This window comes from Pan paniscus, chromosome 15 (genome assembly GCF_029289425.2).
Source record: "Pan paniscus chromosome 15, NHGRI_mPanPan1-v2.0_pri, whole genome shotgun sequence".
In the NCBI taxonomy this organism is placed as follows: domain Eukaryota; kingdom Metazoa; phylum Chordata; class Mammalia; order Primates; family Hominidae; genus Pan; species Pan paniscus.
In genome coordinates, this window is record NC_073264.2 from 30,668,608 (window position 1) to 30,693,972 (window position 25,365).

At 34.4% G+C, this 25,365-nt stretch overlaps 1 long non-coding RNA gene across 4 annotated transcripts in view; it reads right to left on the minus strand.

Moving 5' to 3' along the window:
* The window catches only part of LOC117975788 (uncharacterized), a 243,211-nt gene that overhangs the window by 187,019 nt on the left and 30,827 nt on the right, over positions 1-25,365 (minus strand). For all 4 annotated transcript variants that reach the window (XR_008620826.3, XR_004666127.2, XR_008620827.1 and 1 more), the window contains one exon: positions 10,491-10,571. This is a non-coding gene — a long non-coding RNA (uncharacterized LOC117975788). The remainder of the gene's footprint in view (positions 1-10,490; positions 10,572-25,365) is intronic.

Below are 25,365 nucleotides of genomic sequence, written 5' to 3' on the forward strand. Positions count from 1 at the left end.
GGTTGGACTGGGAGTGAGGCCACATTCATGATGTTCTAGATGTTACATTGATGTTCTAGTGTAACACTCAATGTAACATCTAGAAGATCATCTTGTTTTATCTTTGTTTTATTATCTTCATGTTATCATCATGCTTTGTAATCTTCATATATGTAATTCAGTATTACATTGTTCAAATGGTGAAATACAATTAAGATTGTAACATATATATAAGAAGAAGAAGAAGAAAGAAACGAGGATGGAGGGATAATAACATAAATACTCATCATAACTCTGAACACTTATTGTTTCATTGGGAAGGAGGAGAGGAAATGAGTACAACTCAGTAATTCCTTCTTTGTCGTAAATTAAACATATGGGAAGGTAGGTTTCGGAGCATTATGATGTCTATTCTTGTTTAGTATATCACATGGGTTTGCCCTGATTGAAAAATTTTAATAGAAATAGTAGGGGAAAGTTGTTTGTAGAGAAAATAATGTTGTTTAAAAAAAATATTAGGAATACAATTTTGGAATACGAGAAAAGTAAAATATAAATTTTACTAAGGCTCTAGATATAGCCATAATTTACAAGAAATACAGAAGACAGCACTTGTTGACACAATGAGGAAAATAAATGAGGCTCTCCAACAAATAAAATGCATTGTGAAAAAAGGAGCGGAGTAACTCATAGTTTAAAACAACATTGAATCACCATTTATGGACAAACGCTAATATATGGACCTTATTTGGATCTTCATTCAAAGTGTTGCAAAAACTTATCAGAAAAGAGGAGGAATTTGAATGCTGGATTTTATCAATGATTATTTGATGTATTGTTTGATATATTAGATTGTTACTTTTGATGTATTATATCATTACTATTTAATTATTTAACCTGTGATAATGGTACTGTGATTTTTTTTTTCTTTTTTGAGACGGAGTCTCGTTCTGTCTCCCAGGCTGGAGTGCAGTGGCGTGATCTCTGGCTCACTGCAACCTCTGGCTCACTGCAACCTCCACCTCCTGGGTTCAAGCAATTCTCCTGTCTCAACCTCCCAAGTAGCTGGGATTATGGGCACACACCATAACGCTCGGCTAATTTTTGTATTTTTAGTAGAGACAGGGTTTCACTGTGTTGGCCAGGCTGGTCGTGAACTCATGACCTCAAGTGATCTGCTCACCTCAGCCTTCCAAGTGTTGGGATTACAGGTGTGAGCCACCGTGCCCAGCCGGTTCTGTGATTTTTATGAGACCATAGTTTTTGGACATAAATGCTAATATATTTATGGATGAAATTATAAAATGTTGAGTATTTGCTTAAAAACAATTTTGAGGCCGGGCGCGGTGGCTCACGCTTGTAATCCCAGCACTTTGGGAAGCTGTGGCAGGCGGATCACCAGGTCAGGAGTTCGAGACCAGCCTGACTAACACAGTGAAACCCCGTCTGTACTAAAAATACAATAATTAGCTGGGCGTGGTGGTGCATGCCTGTAATCCCAGCTACTCAGGAGGCTGAGGCAGGAGAATCGCTTGAACCCGGAAGGTGGAGTTTGCAGCGAGCTGAAATCAATGCACTCCAGCCTGGGTGCCTGGGTGACAAAGCTAGACTCCATCTCAAAAAATAAAAATAAACATAAAAAATTGAGAAGTAGATAGGAACATAAATGCCACAAATTGGCCCTGAATTTATATTCATGGAAGTTGGGGATGAGTGCATGGAGATTCTTTATACCGTTCTCTCAATATGTGGATATGTTGAAATTTTTCATCGTAACATGCTAAAATGAAAAGTAAAATATATATTTATGTGTATACTATCTATCCCATTCGTTTCTCATAATAACATTGAAGAAAGCAGAGTGCTGTTTACTCTGTTTGTTTGTTTGTTTTCACAAGAAGAACCTATAGAATCTAAGAGACTCATAAGTCAGATTTAAACTAAGGCAGAGATGGGATCACAATTCAGAGGCTACAGATTTTATCCAATATCTGTCTACTACCTCTGAATCCATAGAATTTTATGTTGCTGCTAGGTGAAGTTCCACATCATCATTATTTATAAATAAGATAAGCACTCACAAAATGCAATGCATTCTTAGACGTATAAATGGGAGTGTGTCATAACCTTGTAAACAAGTCCTAAAAATGAGCCCACCTCTTGAGGTGTTTTCTTTTATCATCACACTCCCCACAAGCAAAACACTTGCCAAAAATTGAATGAACTTCAGTGTTGTTTGGTTAATAATTTATCTGAATAAATAAATAAAGTTATTATTTCTAAAAGGAGTGTGCTATTTAAATTAATGTAGCAATTTTGCCACCATCTTCTGGTGCCAAGTTAAACCTTGGATTCTGTGTGATTTCATCCACAGTCTCAAAAAGGCTCATGTCCTAGGGGAGAAGAAAGGAAAAGGAGACTAGGGTAAGACACAACATTTGATGGGGATGGTGGAGTGGGGAGATGGAAATTAAGTGCTCAGTTTTAAATGGCTCAATGTGGCTTCTTTTGCAAAATATAAGGATAGCTTGGTATGAAAACTTATTTCTCTTTATCTCTATTTGGCAGAAATAAATATGCCTATGTTTACAAAAGTATGTCTATGCAGGACTGAAATTTTTATGTTACCAAAAGTACTAAAAGCCACATAGCTACAGAAATGTTACAGAAATGTAACAGAAAGCCAGATGCAAAATAACAATAACTTAAAAACAAAAACAAAATAAAACTGTTAACAGAACATTTGAGACTTTTGTTATTTTCTCTTATACATTAGTTACTTCCTGAAAGCTTGGTTTCATGTTAGTTTATCTTGGTCTTTCAATATAGTTTAGAAATATATCCTATTTTGTGGTTAAAACTAATAACTCTACTTTTCATCAACCCAAGCCTGGTTCTGTAAAGCATTTTTAAATTTCAAAGTTAATTGAGCTTCAGAACAAAGTCGTGCATAGAATTCTAATTTGCAGTGGAGAATCTGCATCATGCCTGATGATGTCTCCCTGGAGACAAAGCATCAGGTAGTTTTGTCAATCAAATCAAAGTCATCATGTTCCCTTCTAATTTATTACAGTTATTTATATGTTTACTTATGTCTTCAAGGGAGATTTGATTATGAATTATTTACTGTTGTTATTCACTTGTAATGCACCAATCACCACATTGAGACCAATTTAGGAATGATGTCTGCAAATTTCCAGATAAAGAGTACCAGGCAATTTATGTGATAAACTAATGATACTGTGAAAAAAAAAAAAAAAAGGAAATTGTTCTACATGAAATTCTGGTTATTATTTTTCTGAAATTATTAAGTTACTCTTTTAACAAGACATTCTTATGGAAAACAAAGAAGGGGGACACATAAAAGAGAGGTAATGTGAATTGGAGGGTCATAAGATCATGACAAGTACAGAAAATAAATGTGGTTAAGGAAATGGATGAATTGGAAGTACGAGAGGGAAATATTGGAATTAAGAATTTTAAGGCTTTTACTATTCCAGGTGACACCAAATCCAATGTATTGAAGAGGCTGACTGGAGTCTATAGTGCTGAAAGTTAGTAAGTTGTTCGCTAGAGTTCAAAAGTGTTATATGCATGGACAAGAAGTTCAGATCATCGTGGAGGATAAAAAGGGTGAATCAGTTGCCAGAATCCTTTCTCATGAACCTGTGCATTTACAAAGGCTGTTTCTTCTGCCTAGAATATCTTTACAACCACCTATTTTCCTGTCACACTCCTATGCCTTTTTCAAGCACCAGCTCAGATCTCAACCAGTCTATGAATCATTGCCTATGAATCATGTCACATTAATTCTTCCAAGCTCTCTGATCTTAAAGCATTTTGTTCTCACCTTGTTTATAGCATTTAACAGATTAAGTTGTATCTATATTTTTACAAATGCATTTCTCCATTACACTGTGAACTTCTCAATGGTAGCCAGCAGGTCACATTCCCTGCTGTCACCTTCATAGCATCCATAGTGCCTGCCATATAGCCAGTTCACTATATTATGTTTGTTGAGTTAAATAATGGATACATACATAACAGCCACCAAGGGAACATACAGGCAGGCACAATTAATTCTCATGTAAGAGGGTTGGGAGAGTGCCACATAAAAAGAATCAGTTAAACCAGACCTTTAAAAGTTATAGATTTTCACTAATCACAGAGTTAGAAAGGCAATCCAAGCTGAGCAAACCACAGAAGTAAAATCAAGGCTTGCGAAAAGGTCAAATACATTCAAAACTGGTATGAATTCATCATTTATTAGTGCATTCAGTCGACAGATATTCGTTGATTATCGCTCCATCCCAAGCATTGTACTAAGTAAAGAGAATAAAAATAAAATCATAATACATTATTGTTGCCCTCAAGAAAACATAGTCTTAACAAGGGAAAACAAATATGAAAAGAAAAAATTATGATACAGCATGGAAGTGTTGTGGAAACATGAATTAAGTAATGGGGTAGCACAAAGAACAAGCAGGAAAATTAGCCAAGCTTGGGGACTTGTATGAGGTCACTAAAAATATGACATTTCATTGAGTATTTAAAAGTGAGGAAAGGAGAAATAGACCTTAAAAAATAAAGAACAGGGACGGGCGCTGTGGCTCACGCCTGTAATCCCAGCACTTTGGGAGGCCGAGGCGGGTGGATCACGAAGTCAGGAAATTGAGACCATCCTGGCTAACACGGTGAAACACCGTCTCTACTAAAAAACACAAAAAATTAGCCGGGCGTGGTGGCGGGCGCCTGTAGTCCCATCTACTCGGGAGGCTGAGGCAGGAGAATGGCTTGAACCGGCGAGGCGGAGCTTGCAGTGAGCGGAGATGGCGCCACTGCACTCCAGCCTGGGCGACAGAGCGAGACTCCGTCTCAAAAAAGAAAAGAAAACAAAACAAAACAAACGAATAGTATGTGCAAATTTTTTATAATATTTTATTTATAGGTATTACAAATACACATTATGGGGTCCATGTGATATTTGATACAAGAATACAATGTGTGCTGATCAAATCACAGTATTTGGAATACCTCTGGTGCCTTTTCATTCTAGTGCATTTCCCACAGAACTGCCAGTGTTATCTCCCCATAAAATAAAATTTCATTATATCCCTTGTTAGTTTAAAGGCTTTTATTGGCCTGCTATTGTTTAGAAAATAACATTTGTAGTTCCTTACTTTGGAACAATTTTTTTAAAGAATCACATTATAGAGGTCATTTTTTCAGAATTAAGAACTGTAAATGTTATTTTGTAGACAATAGCAGGCCAATAAAATGTTTTAAACTAACAATAAATATAATCAGATTTATTATGGGGAGATAACACTGGCGATTCTGTGGAAAATGCACTAGAATGGAAAGGTACTGGAGGTAGAAACAAGTTGAGGTTTGCAACAGTTCAAATGGTAAAGAGAAAGTAGAAATAGATACAAGAAACATATCCTGAGATATGACCTGACAAATAAAGGATTGATCCAGAAAAATAATGTTGAAAGTTTTTTATTTATGTAGTAAGTAATCAAAGATACTGAAAAGAGAAAAAAAATGACAAGTTAACAGACATTTTAGGTAGATGTTTCTTGTGGCAATGCAAATACTAGATTAGAAACACAAGAGACCAGAGGCCTAGGGATCTGTTAGAAACGTATTACAAAAGCCTAGGGAAGAGATGTTAAGGACTCACTAGAATTGTGGAAGAGAAAATAGAAATAAATCAAAGGAAGAGTGATAGAGCTGATATATGAAAAGTACGAGAGATAAAAAGTATATGAAAAGTATGAGAGATGGCTCATTCATTTACTTATTTATTCATTTCACAGATAGCTTTTCAAGTATCATGTACCAAGCAAATTGCTTGGTACTGAGAATTCAGGGGTGAACAAAATAAACATCCCTGCCCAGAGCATATGGCTTAGTGTAAAGAGAGATAATTTAAGCAAGTAATTATAAGAAGAGATGCTGAATGCTGTATTATGAAAGTAAAGGATTCTATGGAAATACATATCCATAGCACTCAGTGTGGTCTAGAGGGCTAGGAGATGATGGTGTTTAGGTCGAAATCGAAAGAATGAGTAGGATTAGCCAAGCCAAATCATCCAGGGGAAGGTAATTTTGGAAAAGAGGAACAGCATATGGGTGGGGGATTATTGTAGTGAATGACTGAGTTTAAGGCTGCGCAAAGGTAAGAAAATGGAGAATGCAAATAAAAGCAACCCATTCAAGAAGTCTGGCTGTTGAAAGAGATGGATTTTATATGAAATAAAAACAGGATTGTAATTCCCACTTTTTAAATTATGTTACAATTTACATACAAGAAAATGCATAGGTTTTAAGTGTACAGTTCAAATAGTTTTTAAAACAAGACAATCAAGTAACCGCCAGCTCATCCAAGGTATAAAACATTTTCATGATCCTAAAAAGCTCCCTTACGCTTCTTTCAGGTCAGTCCCCGAAGGAAATTGATCCCCTAATTTCCATCATTATAACTTCGGCTTGCTAGCTCTAGAATTTTATATGAACGGAAGCGTACAGCACATTTTCTTTTCTGTCTGGCTTCTTTCATTTAATATAATATTCTTGGTGGTGTGTAGCGGTAGTCTGCTGCTTCGTATTGTTGAGTAGGGTTCCACTGTATGAATATGCCATATATTGTTAGTCATCCGCTGGTGACTATTGGTCTATCATTTGTAAACAAGTCTTTGTTTGACCCTATCTTTTTATTTTTCTAGGACTGACTAATGGATTATAGCCTAAGTATATATTTGAGAAATAATCTATATAACAAATTCCTGTGACATGAATTTACTTATATAACAAACCTTCATGAATTTACTTATATAACAAACCTTCACATGTACCCATGAACCTAAAAGTTAAAAAAAAAGAAAGGAAATGTCACGGTTTCTCAATGTGACTGTATCATTTATCTTTTCCACCAGCAGTTCACGTGAGTTCCAGTGGCTCCACATCCTTTCTAGCAGTTGATACTTTCCACCTTTTTTAACTTTAGTAATTCTAGAGTGAGTTTTAATTTGAGTTTTCAGTTTGCAATTTCCTGATGACTAATAAAATTACGCATTATTTCATAGACTTGTTAGTTGATTGTGAAGTGTTTATTAAGAGTTTTTGAGTTTTAAAAGAGAGGTGATAATATTTATTTAATTTTCAGAGACAGAGTTTTGCTTTGTTGCCGAGGCTGGTCTCGAACTTTTGGGCTCAAGTGATCCTCCCACCTCCTACTCCTGAGTAGCTGGAATTACGGGCGTGGACCGCCATGTATAGCCAAGGAGAGAATATTTTGATGCACAAAGCCAAGAATCGGGTGGGAGGGAGAAGTTGAAAATACAAAAGAAAAATAAAATTAAGAAAACAAGTTCCTGTTGAGAAGCAGATAGTGTATTCAAAGTTTACAACTTCTCTTACAAATATTGGATCACTGATATATTTACTTTTCCAGGCTTGTTGAATGGGACTTAGAAACATTCTGACTTTACTACGGGTAGAATTGATTTGAGAATGTCAAGAAAATCTTGGATGATAACTTATAATTAACCAAAATCACTTGTTCAGCTACAGATTGACCTCTTCTGATTTTGAAATTGCATGAGATCTTGTATCTGATCCCAAAAGATACTGTTCTGTATTTAGCAGGAGCCATTGTGATGACATGAATTCTGAGTAATACGTATGTGAAAACAGTACAAATGAGATTAGCCATATTATGTAAATAAAATAAAATCAAATAAAGTAACTCTTCAAAGAAGTTTGTTTTTAAAAAGTTTAAGATAGATATATATAGAAAGTTTAAAATATATGTATATACTTGATGTTTAGTAAGACTATATTTAAGAAGACATTTATCAAAAGCTGGCAAAAGAATTAGCTGTACTGTGAAGATAAGAGAATAAAAATGTTGATCGTTGAGTTTAACAATAATCTAACACCCGCATTTTGCCATTTCAAAATTAGCTGGTTTATAATGAATGTTTAAAATGAGGCATCTTCTTTATGTAGAGACTTATCAAATAAGACTTTGAATTTTTAATTTCTATGGATGGATGGGGTTTTAATAACAATATACTTTTTACGTAAAATCATCCATAAGTGGTAGTAGGTAAAACAGTAGAGAAGGATTTTTTTCGGTTAGAGTTTACCTTCCTTGACATGTTGATTTGCCTCAACCACTTGCCCACAACCACATCATAGAATCAATGCTCAAGTGTTAGTTGTGGTGTCATTTTCAACTCTATGCAGTGGACCACAGAAAAGTAAAGTTTCTTAAGTACAAAGTTCAGCTGCTTTCTCATTCCCTCCTTCTGTTGCAAAGATTATTCCCAAAATCAAATGAATAAAGAAGAGAATTATAGTCTGTATTTTAGGATTGTTAAAGGTTTTTCTGTTTCTGACAGTTTGGCTTTCTTTTGTCATTTTCTCACTTAAATGTTGTAAACTCAGAAAGTGCTAAGCTAAGATTCTTTATGTAGTGTTACACATGCCGTAAGACAATATTATTTTACCATGTCAAAGTTGTTTGCACCATTTGGAGCACATCTATCATCAAAACTCAATTAAATGGAGTCTTTCTATCTTCAACTAAAACAAACTGTTTACTTAGATTTGCTCAGTGTTTACTTCGCAAGAGGTAGAAGACCCAAATAGCACAGTAACATAGGTGTCTGGGGATATACCAGGGGTCAAAAAATTTAACCCAAAGAAGGAAGCCTTCTTTTCTGGTTGCAACAAGAGACTTTCTTTTTCTTTTGCCAAGTAAATGGCAGCATTATAATGTTATTCATACCTCACTGGTGTCCTAACAATTCCTCTATTCAAACTGAAAAGGGATATATTCTCTTTGTTGCAAAGTATTAAATTTGTCCCTTGAGATTAGTGTGTAGGCAGTTTTAGAGGATGAAACAGGATTAGATAAGGTTTCTTTACTGAGAAAGAGTTCTGAAACAGTACAGCAGAAAACCCTCTTGTATTACCTGTATTGAAAAAAATCCTTTGTTTTAACACTTCAAATCACAAGTCAAATTTATTATATCGTTAGTTGACAAAATGTTTCTTTGTGGGGTTTTGTGAAAGGTAGACACGTTACAAATAGAAAAGGAAATGACACTTGCCTTAACTGTATTTGAAATTTCTTATATTTGAAATCCCTCTATGGCATTTATAATTTAAATATGTTTTAAGAGATGATATTTAAAACTTTATAGTAATTATAGTTATCTGCTTAAAGATTCAGAATGTTTCTGCCTCTCTTGATGCTATTTAGAAAGGATGAAAATTGTATTGTATATGTACTGAACAGAGCCAACATTTGTAAGTTTAAAAGTGTCAAAATTATGTCAAGGGCAGTTCTGGAAAACACATCAGTGGTTCATTTGTGTTCCGCTTACCTGTTTATAGTTAATAATGTTGTTCATCACAGGAAGAAATGAATGAATATCACCAAGTTTTCAAGTGAAATGGCAATATTTGTTTTCTTCAGAAAGAAGAAAAATGACTTGTGATAATATACTGCTTCTCTAGTTATATAATCACAATGTTATAGGCCCTTTCTAATTACTAGTAAAGCTACTATGAGATTTCATGATTAAGTATTTGTGTTGGTCTTTTTTTTTTTTAATTTTACGTGAAAGGGTAGAGACTGAGTAAGGCTTTCTAGACTGCAGTAGTTACTTCTCTTTAGATGTTCACATTATTCTATATTAGTGCTTTTGCTGAATGTTATTAACCACAGGGAAGATTTTTTTGTCAAAAGAGAAAGATTTGCAATGAGACCCCCCCCAATTTTTTTTTGTGAACTCAATGTGAAAAATATATATTAATTTAAGATTGAACATAATGTTTTGCCATGTATGCAGATTTTAAAGCCTAAAAGAAAACAGAATTAGGTATATAAGATTTCTGCCAATAAAGCTTTAAAAAAAAGTCCCTTTGTGTCTTGATGGCACCTTGTTATATGAAAACCAGGGAACCTTCTCCATACACTTCTCTTTTTCACATTGCTGCTAGGTTATCAATCTTCTCATGGCATCACTCTGCTTATATCAACCCCTGCTCACAAACTATCTTGGTTTCCCACTGTCTCCAGAAGAAACTCCACACTCTGACTTGATATTCAAAGCCCTCCAAAGTCCTTCTCTAAGCCTCCCACCATCACTTTTCTGAGTTAATTATATACCAGGCTTATTAACACACCCAACCTAGATTCCCTCTAAACTGTATTCTTAGCCAGTCTTATAAGTATCACTATGGCTTGGGGCTTTCACAGCATCACTCATACTGTTCTAGCTCCCTGTCTATCTTTTCAGTTTTTGCTTTGTCTATTGTGCCTTTCACCTGCTGTTACCTTAGGAGAGTAAATATTTGCTGGTCTGTTTCTGATAGATACCCCTGCGCTGGTCCACAATACAAAGACATCCTGATGTAATGCCCCTTGCCTGCATGGAAAGTTTTAAGTCGTTTTTAGAAGGCTTTGTTATTTGGCAAAGCAATAAACTTACCATGTTTTCAGGTTTCGGCATGCTCAGTGACACTGGAATGTCTTTAATGTTTCTCCTGATTTCCACTTATTCCTTCTAGTTCTAAATAAAAATAAAAGTGCCAATGTTTTACAAATATAACTGACATAAAAAAGTTTTAAGTGTGCATTACTTATACAAAAACAAACATCTGGATGTTTGCAAACACTCAGATCTTGAACTAAATGTTTTTTCCTATTTTCTTCCTGATGTTCAAGGTCATAAAAATAGATACCTGAGGTCTGATGGTATTAAAACTAAAACAAATTCTATCCATATCTTACATTTTTATGGATGTCTGAAGCATATCCATGCATCTAATTTAAATTACATTTTCTCCTTATGTCCCATTTTGAATATTCTCTATTTAAGTTGGATTTTACTTCTGAGAAAGGGGCTCTTTGCAAATAATTTGAGAAGTTTTGGGAAAAAACAACACAAATAATGGGGGAAAATGAAGAAATATTGGATGGTATTAAAATGAGAAATGAAAGATTTGAATAAATTAATACCATTGTTGAAAAGTGATAGTTTTTTCCTACTTTCATGCTCACATCACAACATTCACTACAATGAGGAAAACCTAGGCATGGAGCTGGCAAGTGGGATTGTTTACTCATCATTACTTATGGTGATGCTGGTGTCGCTTACTTTGAATTTACTTAAGAACTTCAAAAACCATGGGAGCCATGCAAACTAAGGTCCTAGCTTATTGGCACTTTCAAAAGTCACTTATATTTGATAGTTTCAACGCAGTTCTACATTTGAAGAGAAAACTATGCTGACATTATATGACAAAAACTATCTTTTTTATCACCTCAGGGTGTTGGAAATCAAATATACAGTTTCTCCTACTTCAGTCATTGCCTAATGAACCATGACAAAGTAAGCTTAACGATGAGAAAACTTGTACCTATAAGTTTTCTCCAAGTTCATAGGGCCTGTTTTTGTGAATCAAGACTATAAACCAGGTAGGTTCACTTCTTTGTCTGTTCTTTGTCTCTCAGCAAACACTTGAAATCCTCTTTCACTAGATAGATTTGACTAATGGATGATTACATTTTGTATAACACATATTTTATGTAGTTCAACATGGTTTAGTTATTTAAAGAGATTCTTGGTCAGATCAAAGATGATTCTCGCAGTCATGCTACATGAAATTTGTGCATAAAATCAGAGCTGACCCATCAAGTTGATTTAGAAGTTTAGCAGCAGATTTTTTATTATTATTATTATTTTAGATGGACTGTAACTCTGTCACCCAGGCTGGAGTGCAGTGGCACTATCTTGGCTCACTGCAAGCTCCGCCTCCCAGATTCACGCCATTCTCCTGCCTCAGTCTCCTGAGTAGCTGGGACTACAGGTGCCCGCCACCACACCCGGCTGATTTTTTGTATTTTTAGTAGAGACGGGGTTTCACCATATTAGACAGGATGGTCTCGATCTCCTGACCTCATGATCTGCCCGCCTCAGCCTCCCAAAGTGCTGGGATTACAGCAGCAGATTTTAAAGCAACAAATTGAGATTCTAATATCCAGAGAAGATGGCCAAATATGGCCACCAAAGTACCTTTCCATCATTCAGAGTCTTTTTAAAATGATCACTATTGATTTTTAATCATAATACCATCATCATTTATTGGGTGTTTCCAATGTGCCCTGCATTGTGCTCCCTATACATACAAACTTATTTCATCGCCTCAGTGATACAATAAGTAGGCATTCTTATCCTCACTTTGTAAGTCAATAAACAAAGGCTCAGAAAACTCAAGTTATGAATACAAATTTACACTGAGAGTGTCAGAATTGAGAGTTGAAGCCAGGTGTTTCTGAGTTAAAACCCAAATTCTTTACTGCTGTAATCTCTGCTTAAAACTACTAATGCTAGTTTTAAAAATAAGAGCTGATATATATTGAAGATTTTCTATGTATTATCAGACATTAAATACTACATGTAATATATCATACAATCTTCATAATAACTATTTGAGGCTAGGTACTATTATCTCCATTTTCCATGGAGGTTAAGAACCTATAAAAGTTATGCAATGTCTTCAAGTTTACTTGGTTAGAAAGAGGCAAGAAGAAGGTTTTAGCCTAAAGAGACTGGCTTCATCCACTTCTCGATGTTGCCTCTCAAGATTTCCTTATTTCTATGAATACATTGCTGTTCTCTAAGTGTATTAGTCAGGAGAAGATCATCAATGTGTCATAACAAATGAATCCAGAATTTCAGTACCTTACAACAGCAGAGTGTAATTTTTCACTCATCCTTTGTCCATTGTAGCTGTGGCTATATTCCAAATGTGCATTACAGGAGGAGACTAATAGGGCAGCCTCTACCTAGACATGGTCTCATAGCAAAGGGGTTAAAAAAGACACAGTCACTCATATACTGACTTTCAAACTTCTGCCTGGAGGTTTCATGGACATTTCTGAATCCAGCTGTGTGGATTGGCTGGTGGTTGGCTCCACAGTGACATAAATCAGACTATTTGGGAAATGGGTGTGCTGGTGTCTGGCACAGTGCTGCCAGGATGTGAATATCCATGCATAAGGTGACAGGATTTTTTGAGTTTGTGCCTCTTCAGAAAAACTCAGCTCTTTGATTACTAGGATAAGATGCACAAGTGCATGTTGGAAGAATTAAAATAAACAAATAAATCTGATGGGCTAGTATAATATTCTCTATTAGTATATGAGGTGCACAGTTTGTAGTTTAATACTTTCATCTGCTTAGGAAAGGAGACTTATTTATAGGAATTTATTGATTGAGGAGAATAGATATTATTGTATCCTGCTAAGCAGTGTATTCAAAATACCTTAAGTGCTTTCAAAAACATACCTATGAGAATACGTCCCTACTGGCATTTCTTAGAATAGGAAAAATGAATGAAAATAATCTACATACCCAGTGGTAGAATATGGGTTAAATGAATTACATGTCCATTAATGGAATTCTATATTGCAATGAAAATAATATTTAATGATATGGAAACTGTTCATTATATGGTAGAAAAATCTGTTTATAAAACAATATTATTTTATAATTTTATATAATATGAATATATATATTCATATATATTATATATTTTTATTTTATTTTAATATATTTATGTATATTATATATATTTTATATATTATATATGAATGTATATATTCATATATTTTATATATTATATATGAATATATATATTCATATATTTTATATATTGAGATGGAGTCTCGCTCTGTCACCCAGGCTGGAGTGCAGTGGCACAATCTCAGCTCACTGCAACCTCCACCTCCTGGGTTCAAGCGATTATCCTGCCTCAGCCTCCCAAGCAGCTGGGACTACAGGCGTGTGCCACTATGCCCAGCTAATTTTTGTATTTTTACTAGAGACGGGGTTTCACCATGTTGGTTGGCCAGGATGGTTTCGATCTCTTGACCTTGTGATCCACCCGCTTTGGCATCCCAAGATGCTGGGATTACGGGCATGAGCCACTGCGCCTAGCCCATAATATGAATTTTTTTTATGTAAAAGGCATATATTAGAAAAATCACTAAAATATTAAACGTTATCCCTATGATAATTTGTGGAGTTTTGCTTTGTTTTATTTTATTTTATTTTGTGTAAGAATTTGGGAGAAAGGGGACCTAGTCAAGAGTTTCCAAATCTTCTACAATGAATAGTTAATACATTTTAAAATAAATAAATAAATATTAATTAAATAATAAACTAAAGGACATGAGGAATAATGTGTAAAGCCCACGAAACTTTAAAATAACTCTATTTTTAAATAATAAAGAAAACAGAGAACTAAATTCAGATAATTCTTTGTCATTTGTCAGATCAGTCACAAAATAATAATGATCTTTTCTTGAACATTTCCCAGTCAAAATTAGATTCACATTTTATTTCCTCTTTAGACTCATCTTCTGCACAAAGCCTTGCTTGAGCCTCTGACTCTCACCACTCAGAGTTCCGCATTAGGTTGGAAACTATTCATTTCTCTCTCCCACTAAATTATCTGAAACTTGGTGTCCTACAGCTAATATTTCTAACTATGGGCTTCTCCACACCCACCTGTTCTCCACATTACAAGCAGAGTTTCTTTCATGTAATAAAAACTGAAATGATATCCTTAGGTTTTTTCTTATCTTGGGTTACATTGATTCCTCTGAATAGCCAGAATATTACCAGTACTTCAGATTTATTTTTAACGCAGCAAAACTTAAATTTGCTGATTATGCGCCTTGGTTCTATAGTATAATTAATGTTTATTTACTGAATGTTAAGCCAGAGAACTTCATAACTCGTACATTGCTGGAAAACTATTCTAGAAAACTTTAATAATGTATATATTTTAAAAGGCTAACTTATTAGAAAACTAAAGTGTGGGACCTTTTTAAGATTGTGGTCTTACTTTATTTAACTGCAGTAATTTGATCTAGGTTTAGGCTAGAAGACATCTTTAGAAACTATTTTTAAAGAATGGATAAAAATTATTTGTAATTACCATATCACTGTTTGTTTATGTAGATGCTGCCAAAGTATTTAGGAGTGCTTGGGAACAGTTACTTGTCTTAAAAATATTTATTTTATAGTTTTATTTACATTTACTAGCCTGGCAAAACCTTTCATCATAGATCTATGAGAGACACTGGTTTTCATGTAATTGAAAAAATATAAGCAAAGCTGTTATTTTGCATCACACAGACAAAAGAAAAAATACTCAGTTGCTTTTTAGAATCTAAACATTATAAACAGAAACCAATTTAAGATATGCTGCTTATATGTAGAGAACAAGTCTTTCTGTATTCCTTGGTAAAACAGTTGCAAGGAATGAAGATATATATGTATCTTGATATAGAGATGGAAGGATAGAGATATATCCTATGGATATATCTATATAGGATTTTATAAGTATAGTTATATACAGTTATAGATGTATAGTTGTAAATATATATAAACATATGTATAAGCATTCATGTAAATATATAGATATATAGTTTTTTTTTCCTTATGGTTAAGCATTAGGGACATTACTTTGGAGAAGAGTGAAATACACGTTGCATAGTACTCTGAAGACCACTTATCCTGGGTAAAAAATACAGGTAGACCAAATAGCTCTACTGGCATTTGCGGACAATGCCACAGAGGAATATCAGCCTCTAAAAGCCTTGACTAGGGTCAGAAAAGTTACTCGCTGTTAGAATGCAAAATTTACAAAATATCAAAAACTGGTTGCAGTATTACATGTTGACAACTTTATTTGTATATTGGAGATAAAAGCAGTGGGAGTTCTTCCTATAAGCAACACTATATTCTAAGCTCATTGAGCCCACGATGTCTGTCTCTCATATAGTGATGCTATCTATAAGAGGGTGCTGTCACATTACTTTGTAAAATTTACTGATATATACAAAACAAAGAAAGTGCTTTTAATAATCCTGAATGTCATGCTTCCACATTTCAACAGAGACCTTAAAGATGAAGGTAGGCCTCAATTCTGATTCAATGTACAAAAGACTTTTTAAATTTCTGTTGCGAATAATTAAAGTAATACTTAAAGCATTCAGATTAACTCGGAGTTTTGTTTCAGCTTCTATTTTGGTTGCAAAAGTATGTCAGTTCTAAGTGTACCAAACTCATATGTGTTTGCTAACTTGGTTCAATGGATGATGCTGCCTAGAATGATCACTTTGAATTGAAATATGCTTAACCACACTTGAAGTTTTAAAACAGCAGTGTTTTTTGGGCAAGGTGAACACATGATAACAGTCATTGCATAGTTGTAAATTTCTTAAGTTAATAGTTGCATGTTACAAACAGTATCAAGTACAAGCCAAACTTTTTATATTTTTTGCATTAAACATGAACTGGGTTACTGTATAATTTCAACATATGACATCCCATTTCGAAAATTATTTTCCATAGGCAGTTATTTATACTTTTAGGCATTTTAATTTCTTGAATTAAAGGACGCAATGTAGGTAAAGATATTCCTATATTTTCAAGTTCTCTTTTGATTGGTAAGGGACAGTGCAGGCCCATCTGTTTTGCAGCAAAGAAAGCCCCAAACCATCTGTGTAGAACCACATGCCAGCTAAAACACAGAGATATGCACAGTTTTTTTGTTATGAAAAATTTTGCAGTATTTTTTCTGTATTAGTGTGAATAAATTAGCAACAACTAAATTAAAGAAATCTTTAGAGAACATATTAACTTTCTAGTGCCTACAGTAAATTATATTCATTTAGAAATTATTAAAGTTGCATTGTGCCCATATGAATTTTTCCTTACTATTCTGAATTTGATACTGAAAATTCACCATCATCTACAAAGTAAATAGCTTCATTGTTGGTAATGTAAGTTCATTTTTATGAAGTTGTTTTTGATTGGGCAATACATTGGCTTTCAATAGCAAATAGTTGTGGTTTTTAAAATTCAGCTATAGCTAGTAGCACAGTAAGATGAACAATATTGTTATCTTTAATATATATTAAAATTGTTGCACAATATTGGCAGACTATAGTGCATGAGAATGTTTTGTGACATATTTTGAAGAAATTTTTGTTTTCCCATTTTCCAATGAAGTAAGTAACTCTGTGAAACTATTTTTTAGATTCTACTAGAGTAATTGATAATATAAATTAATTGCTGGTTCTTCAGAAGTCAATAAGAATGTTGAATAATAGATGAAATATTAATTGTAATTTATAATTCTTCCATTCTGAATAATTAAATTAACATTTAAAAATACTTTTAGATTTAAAACGTTTCCTACAATATTTAATAATAGGCTTCTGCCTAAACCAAGTTGGCTATCCAAGCCGTTTTTCTCAAAATCAGAAAAACACATCTCTGAAAGCATCACAAATATCACATTTTCTGATTTTCTAGCAAGTCTTTATCTTCATCCTCCTTTAGTTTATAGGTGATTGATGTTTGATGAGTTAGAAAATAACAAATAACAGACATAGGCGAATGCATATCAGCTCTTTAAGGCTTAGCAAGTATTGACGAAAAATGTCACTCTTTGAGGGAGACCTTTTCTATTATGTTTTACATTGGTACTGAAAATGCTTATTATCTGTTTGAAAAACATTAAAAGCTTTAAATTCAAGCAGCTCATTTTTCATTTTGTTAATTGCATAACATACTAATGTTGCACTAGGTTGTTTTTTTCAGTGGTATAATGATGCAACAATATTTACATACCAACTCTGGTTTTCCTTTAATGGTTTCTATAACAAGATCATAATTTCCTTTAGCGTAATCACTGGCAGATTTATTTGGCGTCCCATCTTCGCTCCGCTCTGGCTTTGGGGGCCTGGGAGAGAGCGCATACTACTTTCCCTCCCTTTTACCCTTAAGTACAGTCTGCTCAAGTGCAGTTGCTGCAGGTCTGAGTTATACTCCCACCAAACATCCATGTTTAAAAGCTTTTAGGATACAGTATCAGTAGAAATTAAACGGTTTCTTTAAATCTTGCCCAAAAGCTTTCACAAATTGCTTTACCCACATAATGTTACTGCATAGTAGAGATGTGAATATGTGAAAGTGGGTGTTTGGAGGAAAATTTCATTAAACTAATTTCAGTGGATTCATAGAAGAGGTGACATTATGAAAAAGAACATTATGATATTAAGGTTTTTCTCTGATGCACTTACTATTAATTTAAATGTTGATGATAAAAACCCTGATTTCAACCCAGACCTCCATCTTATTGCCTGAGAAGTCCTTGTGACCTGTCCTCCACCTACCATGATCAAGAAAGGCTTTATATTGCTGTGGCACATGCCATACAGGACTGTAAGTTTATGCTGTGGGTTTTTATATTTTTCCACATATAACAATAATAAGGTGTTAGAATTTGTCTGGTTACTTTGCTTAACAAGCCTTGGGAGCAGATGAAAGCATTGTAATATGACATTCCAAATTTAGCCCCATTTGTCCTGCATAGAGAAATAAACTCAAAAAACAAAAAACAATTTCAAGCTGTCTCCTGAATTGAGCTGATTTCAGAGAAAAATACCATTAATCGGAGTACTGCAGATTGGTGTGACTCGTTCTTTGGATGACACTGTATGAGATAACTTTACAAAACTCTCATTATGTTTCAGAGATAGTTTGTTAAATGTCTAGATTCTTTTCAGTCAAGGAGCAAGTGACCTGTTTTAAACCACAGTAACAGCAGAGTTTTGAAAAGAAAAACTCTTCACACATGACGGAGCTGGGCAAAGCTGTGATTTTCTGCTTGGCTGGAACACAGTCTATGATTCAGTTATAAGGTTAATCAATCTGAACTAAAATGTAAAGGGATATGGATAAAAGATACACATAAAATGGAATCCTTAATGTCTCAGAGGAACATGTATTTATATGTCCTCACAGTGGAGACTCAAGCCAATTTCAAACCTATCATGGGATGTCTAATGGCTACCTTGAGTGTTAATTCACTTTGCTGTGAAAGATTCCCTTTGAGGAAAAATGAGGAATATGCACCAAAAACTATGGCATAGTTTTGAAAGATATCCTTAGCAAATTAAAAGCTGACATAATTACTCATTGCAAGCAATAAATGAAACACATTTCATATTTTATTAAAATGTTCTTAAAATAATTGAAACCCAAAGCAGAGTTTATTTCAATTAACTTGTGACTCAAAATAAATATTTAACGTATTTAGCATTCTGCAATTAAGATCTATAATTTTACTGATATGCAATTAGTTTTTTTTCTTAAAGCTATTCTCCACATAGTGTGGGTCAAAGCTTTATTTTACTTTATTCTTCAAAGGGCCCATTTGTTTTTGAGAGATTCTCTTTTTTTCTGCATTTAATCTGCTCAAAAAAACGTCAAACTTAACTGCTCCAATACCTGCACAGTCAAGACTTTCTACTATTTTATAATGTATGCCTGCTTATTAAAGTCTTCAAGACATCCTAGACTTAGACAAACAGTGTCCAAATGTACCATATTTAGCTTCTATCTCAAAATCTCCCGAGCTGTCAATTTAGGTGTTAAAGAGACCATTTGTAAAGCTTGGCTGGGAATTGCCATTATTGACTGGAATGTGTGTTTATCATTACATTCAATGATGAAAGTGGAACATGTAGCATATGAATAAATGTCAGCAGATGTTTCTTTTAAATGGCCTGATTTCAACCTCCTGTTGTTTGTCTTGAATACAAATATTAAAAAAGGGAAAAAAGGCAGAATTTTTTATGACATAAGTGCAAGGGTAGTTAGATTTTTTGAAAAACAACAAAAATAATGGCTGGAATATCAGACTGAGAGAGTAAAGTAGAATTAAGAGTTGGTTGTGCTTGGCTACTCTTATGAGCTTCTAAATAGGTCTAGCAAAAGGAGAGATTTTTCAGTATTTGGTTATAGCAAAATTTAATCTCATAGATTTTTGTGTTTAACAGCTGTTTTTTTTTTTTAATCACTGAATTTGATTACTGCATGGAGGGCATTTAACTTGGATCAGGGTCTTAAAAGTCTTTAGCTTTTATTTAGAGACATTGAGTGAAGACACTCAGTAGCAAATGGACACTGTTTTCTTCCTAACTCTTACTTTGAAAGATAGGCATTGAACACAGAAAGCATATTTTCCATATTACAGTGAGAAAAACACAACTTAAATTCAGTGGTATACTAACAAAATAGACATTTTAGATGGAAAGACACAGAATCACCCTTTGTTCATTTCTACGACAGCTTTTTGTGAATGTAATGCATTTCATGTAATTCCTGTGGTGCTTTTGGGGCTGTAAATATTTGGGTGTCATTTGAAGAGGTGTAAAGTGACTAGAGACAAATTCTGGGTGGGCTTTAAGAGCAGGAAATGTAACTTTAAAAATCAGGCAGTCATATTAACATAAATTTCCAACATGATTGGTGTAAAATACTCCAGAGAAAATGTTCAAATATAATATATCTTTATAATAAATTGTTCAGAATTTGTCACCATTTCCACTTTATTTAAATGATAATAATTTGTACTTCAGATTGTAAGGAGCACTACAGGCTAATGCTTATGTCTGTCAAAAACAGAACTTTCAAAGCCACTGAAGTTATGAGCAAAGCATGTTCCAGGCTTCCAAAAGGGCAATGACTTGGGGCCGGCTTTTTATCCCTGGCTTTCATTTTGGTAGCAGGATTGTTTGTAGCCACTGTTAGTTGTGGGCACAGATATTGCATACACAATCAGACATTTTCTCTTAATTTTTAGAGTGTAAATGCCTAATTGCTTGTGCAATTACAGGAAGCACAAATTTTCTGCCTGTAAAATAGACGGCTGGGGTTGAATGTAAATTAAATCATTAGTGTAATTTTCTGACTTGTATATGAACAAATCATATATGTTTTTCCGATATGTGATATTTCTGTAGTATTGATCAAAAAGCTACTCTTGAAAATGGGATATGCTTTCCCATAATGTTTAATTACCCCTAAGACAGAGAACATTTTGACAGTCATGCTAATCAAATGTCAAGTGTAACGTTTAACAATCAAGCCTTTAATTTTTAAAAAGAAATAAAGTACTCTGTTTACTGAGCGTTTCTAGTGGAATAATGCAGTAGTTATTTTGATAACCCCTCTGAAATTTAATATTGAACCTTTAGTTGGCACGTATACACTATTAATCTTTGCAAGTCAGAGCAGCAAAAAATATACTTACCTGCCTTTCTGTCACTTAGACTGAAAACATGCCCCAGCCATTGCTCCATTTCCACCAGATACTTTCAATACCAAACTCCCATCTTTCATCACTATGTACATTTTACACATTCCTTCAGTTCAGCACTTTACATAATCTCTTCCAATCACAAATACAAATTGTAGTCCCCCCTCTAAAGAAACACTACTCTCAGTCAGGTTAGAGTCACCTTCCTTCACATTCTTCTCTTTTTTTCTCTCCCTTTTTACCCAGTCCTCGTTTGTTCCTTCCTGATCTGGGCACACACACATACCTCCACAATAACATGTCTATGACACCTGTTCCAGGGCTCATCCCCATCTACAAAAATACTTGGCATACGAAACATGAAATGCCTATTAATTAACTCTGCTTGACTTAACCGTGCTTAACTATGATCGAAATTATTCTCTAAGGCTCTATTAGGATGAAAAGGAATTATTAACTAGCTAAAGGGTTCTTCGGATGATTAGAACATGAAAGGACCTGAGAAATGCTGGAATTTAGTTATACCTCGTTTGTCACAATAGGGAATGGGACACTAAGCAGGCAAAGGGCCTGTGCCGTGTTCTGCAGAGAAAGGTCAAGAATCCCTTCAGTCACTCTTCCTCTACCAGTGTGCCAGACCATGACTTTACCTCCCAGACTCTTCAACACATTCTAGGCCAAAGAGAACATCACTTAACCTTTCTAAACCTCTGTTTGCTGTCCCATGTGTATCGCGCTCGGCCACAAAAGTGGGAGAGGCACAGCAGGCATTCCAGCACAATGCGTTATAATGGAAGACATGAAATAGGAGTTTACTAGAATTGAACTGAATTAATATTGGTTGGTAAAAACCACATTTAATCCACAAAAAGAAAAAAAATCATTGTTAATAGCAATTATCTTTTTGAAATCATACATCTCATATTTCAGGATAAGCTCAAAAAAATAGGTGCTCTATGATGACAGGCTGCCATCAACTCCCTGAGCTGTTTGTAACTGCCAACAATAACTAATGACACGTTAGGACTTTAAATAAGCCAAAAAGGCCAGAAAAATGGTACCTTCTTTAGGGAAACAGATTCAGTAGCAAATTTGAGGATATGATGATGTATGTTCCTCTTACTCTAAGAAGAATGGCCAGTTAAGACATAAGGATTGCCATATTCTTAAAATTAGGTTTCTCACTGAAGATGGAAGTGTCTAGCATGTTGTCCAGAATGATTTTTAGGAAATAATAATTGGTGGTGGGGGGGCACTGAAATAGATCATCTTAAGCAAATTTCACCTTCCAGGAACTCACAGACTTTGTAATGTCACTTTGCGACTCTACATGATTGGGGGTATGGGAGGAGGGTATAGCACTCAGCAGTTTTCAAATATATTTGACTATATTTTCTTAGAGTATCTAAGTGCTATTGTTCTAGGAATAACTTTGCACCTGATTTAACTTAATACTCTAATACTGTAAATGATTACGAAATGTTAGAGTACCCTACTAGCATGTGCTACTTAAAACTAGGAAAGGGAAAGGGGCTCTGACCACTTAGGCAACAGCTCTTTTCACTCTTCCATGGTAATTTCTGTGGTCCTTATGGTTCTCACACTAACATTATTTATTTGGTTTTTCAATTCTTTTCTTCACTTGGGATGCTGTTAGAAATGGGTTACACTTTCTAATCATTTAGACTTCAGGTCTTCAGATTTGTTAAGTCAAATAGGAATAAATATATAGGAGAAGCTTGAGAGGAAAGGAGTTTAAGGTGACCAACAGGGAAGTCTACCAAGGGTAGGCAGTCTTCTACATGGCATGGTTAGGTAGCATGAAACACCACTGGCTCCAAAAGCTCTCATTACCCTGGGTACCAGCAAATCTCGTCATACAGCAATTCTCATCATACCAGCAGGTAGGGGCAGAGAAGAGCTGGGAAAAGAGCCTTAATTTATTAGCACCTTCTATGTACAAGGCACTGAGCTGAGCACTTTCACAAATGTTATTTCATTTATCACCCCAACCACTTTGGAAGGTAGGTAGTGTCATCCTTATTTTCCAGGAAAGAAAATAGAGGCATCATTTCTAGGAAGCACTAGTCAAAGTACACGTTTCTTCTCAGAGTTAATACGCTGGGAAGATTGGGGAAAAAAAGCTGAGATAATAGGTATCAAAGAACTGGGGAAGTTGAATGATAGAGGCTAAAAAATGCACAGCCTTATATAAAGCTTATTATAATTACTGAAACCAGGCAGCAGCAAGAGTCCTTCAGTGAATTATCACTGATATTAAAGATGGTATTTTAACATTTAGAGATGCTCAATTTTTAAGCAAATAAAAGAACAGATGCTGAGAGTTTCCAAGTATCCTGAAGTCTCTGCATTGGCCTACTCAGGAACTGATGTGTCCGAGATCATAAAGAGAATTCTTGATGTCTCTATAGATGCTTTAACTCCACCCTCAAATCCAGCTCTTACAGGGATCCTCAGTTCACTGCACTCCTGTCTTTTGCTGGGAAGGTTTGTTTCTTTGTTGCTGATCTAAGCCACCAATTAAGAGCATGAAGAGTTTCTGTGGGAAATGGATTTCAGAGGCTTCTTTTCTCTCTCAGTAACTCAACCTATTGGTCTTCAGATATCCTTAAAAACAATGTTTTCTATATTGCTATATATGCTTATAAAAGTTTTTATCAGAAACAGAAATTTGTTTTGCTTAAAGACCTTTCCAAGTGATTCATCATTAAAAAGAAAAAAATTTACTCTCATATGCATAATATTGCTTTAGAAAACCATTTAAAGTATCATTATCACGTCATTTATGTCTAAATCTTTATGATTTATGAGACCACAAAATGCAAAGTTCATGTTTTCTACTCTATTAAAGTGTCTAAAAAAGAAAAAGAAACCCACCTAATAGTGCTAAACCCTGTAAAATAAAACTATCAACATATATATTAAAATTCTACTCTTCTAATAGTTACTACCTGACTCGTTATCTTTATATACTAACATTGTCACAGTTAACTCACTCTCTATCAAATATAGGAACAGAATGATACAACATGGGATGAGCCAGATATGATCATATAACTTTTAATCTATGCAATTGTGAATCTCATATTAATGAGAGGATCCACATCAGAAATTAGTAACAGGAGGTATCTTACAGATGGATGGTGATAAAAAATTCCAATTTAAAATGAAAGTAGCAGCAATGCAAATTAGTGCAAAGTGGAACTTTTGTTCACAAAAAAATTAAGGTCAAATTGCACAGATTTAGAATTAAGCGTGTTAATTCCAGACATTGTCAGCAGTTTCTTTAAGAACCTTAGTCATTCATCTTTCTGAGATTAATATTAAAATTGTCTTAGACAAATGCCATACACTAATTGGCACTTTTCAAGTCCCTCCCCCTTGACCTGTGTACTTACATACCCTTTCAACTGTTTCCAAATGAGAAGCTACAATCTAAAAGCCTATTTTTAAAGAGAAAACATTTGGAAAATAAAGTTCAATGCCTGAAGAGCTGAAATATTCCGTGTGAATACCAGCCTGGACAGAAGATTTTCACTGAGGAAATGAGAGTTTTGAAGCATTTGGGACCAAGGAAAAGAATATTTCCTCTCAAACATTTCCAGCTTAAAATATGTGGTGAGGAAACTGGAATTTTCAAAACTGGAAAAAAAAAGAGAAAACATTTTGGCTGATAAGATGCTCCTGAATAAAATATTATCTGAAACAAATGTTTAAGTCAGAAAACACCTGCCAATGTAGATGTGCCCTTCGATAAATATGGTGTCTCCATCCTCGCTTCACATGTTTCTTAGCAATAACATGTTGGCATTCCATTTAAACATAAGTGCAGTAGAAAAGAGGCATATACTATATCTTATGGACATGGTGTTGTAACAGCTAGACCAGGGATTTTCAATGTGTTGAAGTTACAACTGTTTTATATTAACACCACTTAGAGATTATAATTAAGTAGTAAGGTGTTTAATGACATAGATAAGAGAATAATAATATAACCAGAGTGATATCAGGCTGTTGCTGATAATTTATATAAAAGTAATAATCTGAATATAAGGCTTATGATAGGATAGTAAAGTTTGTGGATAAAGGCCACCAATAATATAATAATATTTTCATTTTTCTTTTTATGGTTTGATTTCTGTATTATGTGAAACA